The 12,844-nt window shown below is 36.9% G+C and overlaps 1 pseudogene; it reads right to left on the bottom strand.

Moving 5' to 3' along the window:
• The window catches only part of LOC112933935 (proteinase-activated receptor 2-like), a 121,484-nt pseudogene that overhangs the window by 84,286 nt on the left and 24,354 nt on the right, over positions 1 to 12,844 (bottom strand).

The raw sequence follows: 12,844 nt of genomic DNA, 5'->3' as shown, positions 1-12,844 counted from the left end.
TCAATTTAGCTCAAAGATATAATGGCTTTAATCACAGAGCATTTAGCTAGATAAAAACTCCTCAGCCATTACTCAGTAGGCTCATCTTAAATACTGTAATAGGATTGTCTTCACAGAACTCAAAAGGCCACACTATTAATTGCTTAAACTCTTATTTAGTGCAGGACCTTAGCATTTCCCTTTATGGAGGAGGTGAGTCAAAGCAAATGGAATTTCTACAGTATATTCCAAATTACCCCAGTGTCTTTTCTTAAAACCAGGGCAAAAGAATAATTTTAATGATAATGTTAATAATTGCAGTAGCTGCTAATTGTGTAACACCCTAAGCACTTATTAGGTGCCGAATGTTATTGACAGTGATAATAATTAACATTTGTCTGGTGCTTACTAAGTCCCTGACGAGACTCTAAGTGCTTTATATGCATTGTTTTATTTAATCCTGCAAAAACCTTAAAGGTACATTATGGTTTTTCTAGAAGTCCTTCTTTACAGAAGAGGCTCAAAAGATTTCAGAAATTTGCCCAGGGTTACAAAGCTAATAAATGTCGTAACAGGGATTTAAACTAAAATCTCTGAGTCCAGGGTCCAACCTGTTAACTGTATCATATACTCCTTTCTATATAAAAAACCTCATTAGTTAACTGCTCATTGTCCATTTATTAAGCTTATGTTAAAGTAAGATGTGTGAGGTGCAGGGAGGGCATATAACTTTCCCAGATGACAGAGCTAGTCAGTATCAGAGTAGTCATAGGAAATTAAATTGTCTGATTTCCAAGACTGTGCTCTTATCCCTCTGCCTATCTGTTTAGAAAGAGCTTCAGTGAAAATATCTTCACTTACACTAGAAAGGAAAGCATGATTTCTGACAAAATCCTTGGCCCGTACTCATCCTTTACTCTCCCACTATAATAGAAGACTGTGTTTCTCATTCATGATTTCAACTAACATTTGATTAATTTAAAAAAGCCTTTGAATTTGTCTGGCATATTTTACATATATATGTGTATGTGTGTGTATGTGCAATATATAAATAATATAAATATATAAGTATATATAAATATAGGTAGTGAGATTAAATATATTTTAGAATATATAATCAATAACATATATTAGTGATTTGTCCTCATCAAGTTTTTCTAAGTATTTTAGTTTCATAGAAAAATATTCCGTTTGGGGATCCCTGGGTGGCGCAGCGGTTTGGCGCCTGCCTTTGGCCCAGGGCGCGATCCTGGAGACCCGGGATCGAATCCCACATCAGGCTCCCGGTGCATGGAGCCTGCTTCTCCCTCCGCCTGTGTCTCTGCCTCTCTCTCTCTCTCTCTCTGTGACTATCATAAATAAATAAAAAATAAAAAAAAAAAGAAAAATATTCCGTTTGCACACATATACATTGTTTTTTGTTTATTAAATATAAAATTAATTAGGGTAATAGGTATAATGGGTATTAGTAGGAAGGAACAAACAGGACTAGTTTCTTACAAGTATGTATCTTAGCTGATGGGAGCAGAGGTGCCCCACTCTGTAGAAGGGCCCACTAACTGCAGATATTCTGGAATATTCTACAAAAAGATCAGTTTAATCATGCATGGAAATTAAATAGAGGTTGACTACAAATATGTATACTATTATTTTAATATGAGAACTAGGATTTCTTTCTTCACATGTGAACTTTGTTCCACTTTCCTTAGGTTAAGTAAAGTTCATAATCTATGTAATGTGCTGTGGTTGAGAGCATCCTTTAAAGCATTCTTAAGTTTCAAATATTGGAAACAATATTGTAAGAGAAATGATCACCAGTGACAGTAGTCCTAGACCATTTCCCCCCACTTTGAGTCATAGCGCTTAGGCAGCTGTAATCATCTAAAACTACTAGTTTTAACTGTGGTTCTGAATGTTAGTTGCTCATAGAATCACCTGAGGGCCTTTGAAAAATACTGAAGCTGGACCCCATCCTCAGAGAGTTTGATCTCCTTGATCCGGGGCACAGCCTGGGCATTGGGATTTTCAAAAGCATCTCAGGTGGTTTTGTTGTGTGGCCAAGGTTCAGAATCAATGATGCAGAAACGCAGAGCCCTGAGGTTGCCACTAAGCCCTAATCAAGGATTGTAATGCTCCTTACCTCTACCTCACTGAGCATAACTCTTCAATTTTAACAAACCCTTGAAGTTCTTACTGATTTTACTATGTAGTCCAAAATTGTATCTTTATTTTGACTTCAACATGAAGGCATAGTTGACATAGGATGGTTTGGATATTGAATATGGGGAGAATCTCAGTGGCATCCCAACCACTTATAGAAGATTTATGCTAAGATTCATCTCTATTTGAAACAAAGTCTCTGAAAGTCAGCTATGTAGCAAATTCTTTTTTTTTAAGATTTTAAAAAATTTATTTATTCATGAGAGACAGAGAAAGAGAGGCAGAGACACAGGCAGAGGGAGAAGCAGGCTCCATGCAGGGAGCCTGATGTGGGACTGAATCCCACAACTCCAGGATCACGCCCTGAGCCAAAGGCAGACACTCCACTCATACCGATTCTTAACTCAAAGATTGGTTGATGTAGTACATATAAAGCCATCAAAATTCTAAGCTTGAGTAAAGCCTTGCATTTATCAGCTTCCATGGGGGACTTACCTGCTGCCTTTGGAAGTCCAGCCCAACCTGTGTTCTAATGCAATGGGCCTTGCTGTAGAAACACCACTGTTGTAAAGGCCATCTTTGGTCTTCTCTGAATCTTTGTCACTGAAGAGCTTTGATATTTGGGAAATTTCTTCACCTTTCTGAAGTAGGATTGAATGGTTATTAATGAATTTTTGACCCCAAATTCTACCTTTCCTTGTGTTTTAGTTGCTCACTAATGTTGTTCCTGGAGTAAGAACCACATCATCTATGTATTTTGAAGACATTATATTATATTCTCTGCTTTCAGGGAATATCTGGTCTAGCATTGTGTGAATAGTGCACACCATGGTACAATGGGAAAGCATGTGCCAACGCATGGTGCTGTGTTCTTCCTTGAAAGAAGAGGAATGCTCCTGACCCCTGTTTGGGTCATCTTTTTTACAGTTAGAGATTCACTGATATAAATAAAGGAGCTATCTCAAGTACTCAGTTCTCTTACTCCCTTTCTTCTGACACTGGTGGTAGTCCCTTTCACCACTCTGGCATGATGTGATCCAAGACTTGCTTTAAAGCCCTGAATAAAAATAGATGAAATAGGTTTCTTTCTACTTCAGAGGTTCTTGTCTCCTGCCTCTTTGCCCTGACTTATCAATAGGAAAAATGAATCCTCTGTGTGGTCTAGACCATGACTCTGTGTTGGGAGTTGAGGAATAACTATCTTATGAAAACTGAGAATTAATTTACATACTTTACTGGCCATTGCCCGTTTGTATCCTCTCTACCAGCATCTTGCAAAATGATTGGTTCAGTATTAGTTTCTGTATCTCTGAGTCCCTTAGCTAAAATAACCTCCTAATGTACTCTTAGTCACACTATCATGAAGTATATCTATTTGCTAGACTAATGATGACCAAATGGGTCATCATCTCCTTGAGAAGGCACTAAAATAATTGGTTAATAAATATTTGTTGACTGAATTAATGAACATATAACTGAGCAATAAAGTTTCTAAGTACTCTGTTACAATGTTGGTAATAATAAAATAAGGCTGTAACAGCAGCCTTATAGCCACCAGGTAACTTCTTCACACATTCCTCATATATGCAAAGCTACCAGCTATATCCACTTCTGGCTCATAAATACATTCTGCAGCCCAAAGAATCAATTGGATACATACTTAATTTTTTAAAAGATTTTTTAAAGATTTTATTTATTCATGAGAAACACAGAGAGAGAGGCAGAGACACAGGCAGAGGGAGAAGCAGGCTCTCTGTGGGGAGCCTGATGTGGGATTTGATCCGAGGACTCTGGGATCAAACCCTCAGCCAAAAGCAGACACTCAACCACTAAACCACCCAGGCATTCTGGATACATACTTAATTTTAACCCTCAATATTTTTAAAGTATTTTCAGAATGTTTATTCAGTGGTTATGTGGACATCTGGAAAAGCCAATATTTAAATAATTTATGCATATACATCACATATGATACATATGCAGTTTGAAATAACTGTCTTGCTTTCTATATACAAGTAGTTATTTTTATAAACCAAAGACACCTCAGCTATATCTCACTTACATATTGAAATAATTGAGTGAGAGGATCCTAAATTAATGTATTTCAGTTTATTTTTTAGTGCAGCATGCAAATTTAGAATTGGGGCAAAGCCAAAATGCGCGATAGCATATGCCTACTGGTATACCCTTCTTTTTACAGTAAGTCCTCATTTCCCCATTCCTTCATCCTTTTCCAGGTAGTTTCTCCTTTTACTTACTGACTAGTGTCCTCATATTCTTTCCATTCTGACTCTTCCCACTGTAATCCTCACTTGGGAAATTGTCTAATAAACTTTGTCATATACAGGTGCAAATAGATTTTTTTTTTAGTTGAATGTGATACTCTCAGAGAAATTTTCATTTAGGCAACAACACTTTAACAAAAGAAATAAAACTTTAAATGTGGAATTGCCTAGATCAATAGACATGAGCAGATATGTCAGAAATAGAATTATGGGGAGAGTTTGAAAGTTAATTTTCATGTGTCTCTGAACACAAACCTGTAATTAGGTCAGGTCCATTGTGTGATCTTCAACTTTTCCAGTCTGGAGACTATACACTCTGCCCCTTAGCTGAGGGTTCCTTTTTATTAGTAGCTTCATAGAATAATTAAGGATATATGCTTAGAAATAAGAACATTGGATTTGTGTCTTTTTAAAAAGATTTTATTTATTTATTTGAGAAACAGTGATCAAGAGAGGGAGAAGGAGAAGGGAGAAGGGCAGAGGGAGAAGCAGACTCCCTGTTGAGCAGGGAGCAAGATGCAGGGCTCCATCCCCGGACCCTGAGATCATGACCTAAGCTGAAGGCAGGTGCTTAACCAACTGAGCCACCCAGGCACTCCAAGAGCATTGGATTTCAATACGAGTTCATACTTTCTAGCTCTCCAGGCAAATTACGCAAGCTTTTTAAGTTTTTCTTTATCTATAAAATGTACATAGATTAGGGTGGGGATTAAAATAAACAATGTAGATAAAGTACTTACTTTGTACCTAGAATCTAGAAAATGCTCAGTAAATACTAGTGTGTGTGTTTTCAATCAGTCTGACCTCTTGAGCTTTAACATTTCAGGAGGTTAAGAATACATATGAGAAAGCTCTAGCCAGAGCAACTAGGAAATACAAAGAAATGAATCCAAATGGAAAAGAGGTAAAACTGTCTGTATGCAGATGACATGATCTTATATGTAGAAACCCCTAAAGGCTCTACCAAAAAAACTGTCAAAACTAATAAATGAATTTAGTAAAATTGCATAATACAAAACTAATATACATTAGTTGTATTTCTGTATAGGCAAACAACAATTGCTTGCAATAGTATCAGCAAAAATTACTTGAAAATAAATTTAACCTTGAAAACTATGTACACTAAAAACTATAAAACATCTTTAAAAAAACTATAAAACATAGTTAAAGGAAATTGAAGAAGACAAATAACAAATGAAAAGATACCTTGTGTTCATCAACTGGAAAAATTAATATTATTAATATATCCATGCTACTATTGTGATTCAATACAAATTCAATGCAGTCTGTATCAAAATCCCAATGGCATTTTTCATAGAAATAGGGAAAAGTTCTAAAATGCATATAGAAACACAAGACTGTGAATATCCGAAGGAATCCTAAGGAAGAAGAATAAAGCTGGAGGCATTAAACTTCCTGATTTCACACGATACTGCAAGGCTATAGTAATCAAAACAGTATGAAAGTGGCATAAAAACATAGACCAATGGAGCAGAAGAGAGAGTGCAGAAATAAACTCACACATACACAGTCTTCAAGAACAGTGCCAAAAATACACAAGATGGAAAGGATACTACTCTTCAGTAGTTTTAGGAAAACTGCACTCATATCTACATGCAAGAGAAGGAAATTGGACTCTTTTCTTATACTACATGCAAAAACCATCTAAAGATGGATTAAAAAAATAAGACCTGAAGCCATAAAATTTCTGGAAGAAAATACAGAGAGAAAGCCTTTACAATGATTCACTGGCCTTTACACTGATTTTTCACACTGGCCTTTACAATGATTTTTTTTTTGTCCACAAAAGCAAAAATAAACAAAAGGGAATACATCAAACTACAACGGAAATAACAAAGTTAAAGGAAACCTATGGGATGGGAGGGAATACTTGTAAACCATATTTCTAATAGCAAAGACAAAATAATTTTAAAAATAGACAAAACACCTAATAGATATTGAAAAAAAACATACAAATGGCCAACTGGTATATGAAAAGGTGAACATCACTAGTTATAAGGGAAATAGTTATCAAAATGACAATGAGATGTCATCTACACCTGTTAAGGTAGCTATTATTAAAAAGCATTAGTGAGGATACGAAATATAGGAAATCCTGGTGCACTGTTGGTGGGAATATAAATTAATACAGCCATTAAGGGAAACAGTACGGAAGATCCTTAAAATTTTTAAAATTTTAAATTTAAACTATCATATGATTCAGCAGTGCCAGTTCTGGGTATTTTCACCAAAGAATTGAAATTAGGATCTAGAAGAAATATACGCACTTACATGCACATTATGGCACTATTCACAAGAGCTATCATATGGAAACAATCTAAATGTCCATCAACAGACAAATGGATAAAGAAAAGAGGGTACATAAACATAATATTATTTCAACTTTACAGAAAAAAACAAAACCTGCCATTGTGACAACATGGATGCACCTGGAGAGGATGCTAAATGGAGTAAACCAGATGCGGAAAGCCAAACAATGTACGATGTCACTCATATGTGGGATCTAAAATAGTCAAACTCCTCGAAGTAGAGAACAAAGTGATGATTACCAGGGATTGGGGGAGAGGAAGATGAGAGGTGGAGGAGGTGATGACTAGAGGTTATGTAAGATAAATAAATTCAGAAAATAGATACAACCCAGTGCCTATAGTTAACAATAGCACACAGTTCAAATTTTTAGAGGATAGATCCTGGGGTAAGTGCTCTTACCACGCAGACAATATGTGCGATGGTTCCATGGATGTGTTATCTCCAAACACACTGAGGGTTCTTTTTTTTAATTGAATGTAATATGTAAATATTCTCCACAGCTTTTCGTATGTCAGTCATACCTGAATACAATGGTTTTAAAACAAGAAATCGGAGGAAACTCCTGGGCTGGTACAGTCTGTAAGGGACAGGGGTGGAAAGTAGGAGGCAGTGAGAGACGGCTGGTGCTGTCATAGGGTGACTAAATGGAGACCCATGGAGGAATTAAAGGGAGCCGGGCTCAAGGAGGAAATGAGGAGAACAGAACAGTGGCCTGAAATAGGGGAAGGACACATGGTACCTGAACTCATCCAGTTTAACTTCTGACTCACCGGCTTGTCATTTTAGGTGTTTAAGTTGTAAAAGCAGCATAAAAGCTACCATCAAAAACAGGAAGTTATAGCATAAATTAAATATCTCCACTGAGTGGGTGACATTTTTAAGCTGTTGGTTTGTAGTTGGCAAACACTAAAATAAGGTACCCAAGGGTAGATTCTATTTTCTCCTGGTGACTTTAATTGGACAGCAAGGGCACACATGACCTTGAATTTTATTTACCAACCCTAAATCAGGCAAGAGGGTTTCCAGAAGCATCTAAAACACATACCGGCCCTAGAATTGCATTATATTGATATGGCGCTAAAGCAGAAGAGAAAATTTTACTCAAATGCTTCTGCTTAGTCACACCTAAGGGGATTGGAGAAGGAGCTGTAGGATTTGCTCAGTTGTATTCCCTACGTCAAGTATCATTATTTTCCAGTTTGGAGAAGTCCAGTTGCACAATAAAGTCTTGATTAGTTGGAATACCCTGTGCGCCTTTCTCTCAGGGAGATCTCACAGGAGAGATTTAAGAAGGTATTCAGGCAAGTTCCAGAAGTAACAGATTATGCACAACCTTCTCCACATTTCTAAGACTCAGTAGAGGGAACTGGAAGAACGGAAGATTTGAACAACGTAGGAACCAGCAAGTTCTCCCATGAACAAAGAACATTTTCAATTTTCTTTTTATGCTCTATCCACTAAGGAAAGTGGACCGATAAATTCAAGGATGTTTTTCCAAAACAAGTGTTGAAATAAAAAAAAAAACAAATTTAAGTCTATCACATTTAGTTAATAAATATACCCACTCTTGATTTTGTTTGAATGTTTCATCCTTACAGGACACTAAGTGAACAGAAACATTATATATGGCTACACCCTGACAGGCTTTCATCAGAGAATGTCAATTAATTCACAATGTTCCAGTTTTCTTTCTTTCTTTCTTTCTTTCTTTCTTTCTTTCTTTCTTTCTTTCTTTCTTTTCTTTTCTTTCTTTCTTTTTTCTTTCTTTTCTTTTTCTTTCTTTCTTTCTTTTCTTTTCTTTTTTCTTTTCTTTTCTTTTCTTTTCTTTTCTTCTTTTCCTTTCCTTTCTTTCTTTCTTTCTTTCTTTCTTTCTTTCTTTCTTTCTTTTTTTCTTTTCTTTTCTTTTCTTTTCTTTTCTTTTCTTTTCTTTTTTCTTTCTTTTCTTTTCTTTTCTTTTCTTTTCTTTTCTTTTCTTTTCTTTTCTTTTTTCCTTTCCTTTCCTTTCCTTTCCTTTCCTTTCCTTTCCTTTTCTTTTCTTTTCTTTTCTTTTCTTTTCTTTTCTTTTTTTTCTTTTCTTTTCTTTTCTTTTCTTTCCTTTCCTTTCCTTTCCTTTCCTTTCCTTTCCTTTCCTTTCCTTTCCTTTTCTTTTCTTTTCTTTTCTTTTCTTTTCTTTTTTTTCTTTTCTTTTCTTTTCTTTTCTTTCCTTTCCTTTCCTTTCCTTTCCTTTCCTTTCCTTTCCTTTCCTTTCCTTCTTTCTCTTTCCTTTCCTTTTCTTTACTTTTATTTCTTTCACCCTGGTTATTTCCAGTGGGTTTTATCACCAACTGAAGAATCTCCAGGCTTGTTGACAACCACATAGATCCCTCCTCTTACTCTCTGAAGGGAATTCCATTTGCAGTAGGGCCCAGTTGCACAGAGTGCACAGTATAGAAGCAGAGGGAAGAAGGAAACCAGTCACTTCCAATGGGAACAAGTATGATGGGTTGCATGCAGAATTCTTTTTTCTCTCCTATAGCTGGTGTAGAAAGATGGAACAGGAGCTTGGATGTGTTCCCTGTAGGAATGATTGAGTAGGACCAGGACAGAAGATAGAGCCAGGAAGACCTGGCAACTCAGGCTTGGCTTAAGTGATGGGGATGGAAGGGGATCCTGAGGTTAGCAGATTTGGGCACATAACCAGCACGCTGGTAATGAGAACATACAGTGATTTAGAAAGAGGAGCACTAATTAAAAAAAATCAAGATGTCATGTTTGTCTGCAATGTCCCTGATTTCACTTCTGCGTAGCAACAAAGCTCAGTTTCCATGCCACCTACCGTTAGTCTGGTTCCGCCACCCTGACCTCTGTGCACAAGTGCCAGACTCTTCTATATGTATATTGTGGCTAAAAACACATTATGGGTTGATCGAGGGAAATCAATCTTATGTATGACATTAATTTCTGAGTTCCAAAAATCGTATGTATACTTGGGCTTTTGGAAAAATCCATAAATTGCAATGAAGTGTTTTATATGCATAACTTATATATATATTTTTCTGTTTTTACTAAAACTTCTTTGGATCCTTCCCTTTAATACTGAAGCATATTATCTTTTGGAAGCAGATTTATAAAAGATTAGTCCTGGCTGATTGCATTCTGTTTCACCTGATTCCTGCTTACCTGGCTTAGACCTATCTTTGAAGATAGATGCTTTGCAGCCTCTACCCATCATCAGTACAGTCAGTTTGTATTTTATTGACCTGTTACTGCTTTTTGCATAATGTAGGCTTTCTTGTCAACTCACACTTGGGTAATTTATCCTTATGGTTCATTACTTATATACCTCACTGTATTAGACACATTTATGAATAAAGATACCAAGAACAAAAAAAAAGAAGAAGAAAGAAAGAAAGAACCCAAGACCAGCAGGTTAATTGGCTTGCCCAAGTTACCGAGAAAACTTCATTTTGGCATTACTAATAATTTGAACTGCAGCACTTTTGACATAGAAAGGATTTGGGGATTATTCCCTAAGATTCCCTCTGTTCAGAGATAAAGAAGCCAAGATCACACAGATTAAGTGAGCTACCCAAGGCTACATGAGTAGTTGGTGGCAGGGTTAGAGTTAGAGCTGGGATCTCCAGGTATTTAGTACATAGCTCTGTCTACACTACCACACACTCATTCAAATCCCCTGGTCTAGAATTTTCAGGTAGCTGTTTTACTTAAAGAGATCAGGGAAAGGTTGAACAGTGGGTATTAGGGAAGATCTAATTGGTAACACTGCTACCTAGTAATGGGCACATGGCTACTCTCTAGAAAAGCAGGTAATTCCCATTTCTAAGTATAACAACTCCATTTTGAAAACTATAGAAAATTATCAAAAATCCTAACAACTTATAAAACTAGAAAATTTTGACAGGAGAAACTGTTAACAGTACCCAGTACCCTAAGGGAAAAATGGCTGGCTAACTACTAGGAGCAAAAATAAACAAACCAAAACAAAACAAAAAACACTTGGACTTGGTGTTAATTACTAATAAAATCAAAATCAAATGCCAAAAAAGTGGCCTCAACAGTCATGCACTAGGTGAACCCGTGTGTCCTCTCTCAGATGTAGTTAAAGACAAAGATAAATGTAGTTTTTACTTTGTCTTCTAAGTCAGGTAATTCAATTTCAAATGAAAAGTGTGTGATGCATGGCAATAAACTTCTCAGTTGTGGCAGACCTGTTTACTGTCAGACTGATAGCCCTCACCCCCTTTTCCTCTCCTAAGTGTGTTGATTCTATGATGATGGGGACCCATTCCCACTATAGACCCTAAAAGTGCCAAATACACTGTTTTCCAGCATCCCCTGTATTTAGGAAGTAGCTTTTGATTCATTCCTGGCATGGTGGATAAGCTGAGGCACTTTTGGAAAAAGTTTTCACCCTGATTTAAAAAAAAAAAAGAAAGAAAGAAAGAAAAGAGAAGAGAAAAGAGAAAGGAAGGAAACAAATCTGCTCCTCCTGCCTTTAGTTGCAGTTGTGCAAGAACCTGCCATCTGGGTGGAAAGTCCTCTTGGAATCATGAATCGCTGAGCTTGAGATTAACAGCACATATGCTGAGGATGGTAGAAGAGGAAAGCAAAGAGAGCTGAGTCCTTAATTATATTGTTTTGCCACTGAGTTGTAATTCCAGCATCCTCTACAGTAGATTTTTTATCATGGGATTGGCTAGAACCAGCTTGCCAGGTAGGAACCGATTGTGCGTATCTCTTGCCAGTTCTGCATTAGTGTGTTGGTCACATGAAATCAGCCATGTCAAGAGTATTTATGCCATGGGAATTGCATGTGGTGCAAATGAAAGATTTGGGGTTCTCTGGAGAATCGGCTATTAAACATTTACAGCACACCACTGGACATAATAAATTCTTAAGATTTAAGCCACGTTTAGCTGGGTACTCTGGTATTTGCAATTCGGAGCCTACCAATTGATAAACTAGTCTTGACTTCAAGGCTTATCTGTACTGAACTATAAATCAGCTTGTTGAATAGAGTTACTCACCCTAGATGCTTGCTAATATGGGAAATTCTTTGCATGTAGGCACACAGGTCTCATTGCCAACAGAGAAAGGCTACCCACACCTGTCTCAGTTAGCTGGGATTTTCCACTCTCTGTTGACCTGATGGCTAGAGCCTCTGGGTAAAGGCCCTTTGGTGACTGCCCCGTTGTGGCTTTCATGGATTCCAGAGGAAGGAGATATGTAGGAGAAAAGGCTTTCTAGGGATGGCTTCCAGAAGGACAGCAGACAGGAGCTTTAAGAGCCCTGGGTTCCTTAAGCAGATCTGACACATTCCATGAGTCCCTTTAGATCAGTCTGATGCATAAGAAACTCTGACTTCCAAGTTTCCTATGAGCTCACAGGAAGCATGGTCTACATTATGCTTCTCATTTCCTTTCATGGAATGAAAACAGTGATATCCAGTTAAGTATAAGGAGGAAACCTGGGGAAAGCAATATGAGATGGGCATAAGAGCAAGATACTGAGGTCCTTGACAGCCTAAATTGCCATCTTGATTGTTTGATCTTATGTAAATCCTGATAATTCATAGTATATCTCCTGAGTTTTAGAAAAACAGTGTTGGACTAGATATGTTAAAAGAATCCTTCCATTTGTGAACCTATTTCCAAGAGGTGATATGTTTACATGATTCTACAAAAAAAAGTTATTGTTCATTCATTTGTTTACAAGACAAGTATTTGGAGAAGAGAGTATATTATTTGCACAGGATGAGTTTTGACTTAATTATATTAAGGCCACATAACTGTGGGAAAGACACCTTACCTGAGTGTCTGTTATCTCACTTAATAAAATGGACATAACGATATGCAGACCATAGGTTTGGAGGGGTGACTGATGAGATTGTGTTATGTTAAAACTCATAAAATCTTAAAGATCACTATTAGTATCATGAGCACTACTCACGGGAAATTTTTCTCATTTTGTTGGGAGGGGTGTCTGGCATTCACCTCTACACTTCCCCTCTTTACTAATAGCCTGCCAATTTCCCTCTGAAGGGAATGCTCCATTTTGTGTTTCCTTAAATGGGAGTTGTTCTCGGTGTC

The sequence above is a fragment of the Vulpes vulpes genome, chromosome 6 (genome assembly GCF_048418805.1).
Source record: "Vulpes vulpes isolate BD-2025 chromosome 6, VulVul3, whole genome shotgun sequence".
In the NCBI taxonomy this organism is placed as follows: Eukaryota; Metazoa; Chordata; class Mammalia; order Carnivora; family Canidae; genus Vulpes; species Vulpes vulpes.
Note: the sequence above shows the minus strand (reverse complement) of the source record. Positions and strands in the feature narration are given on the sequence as shown.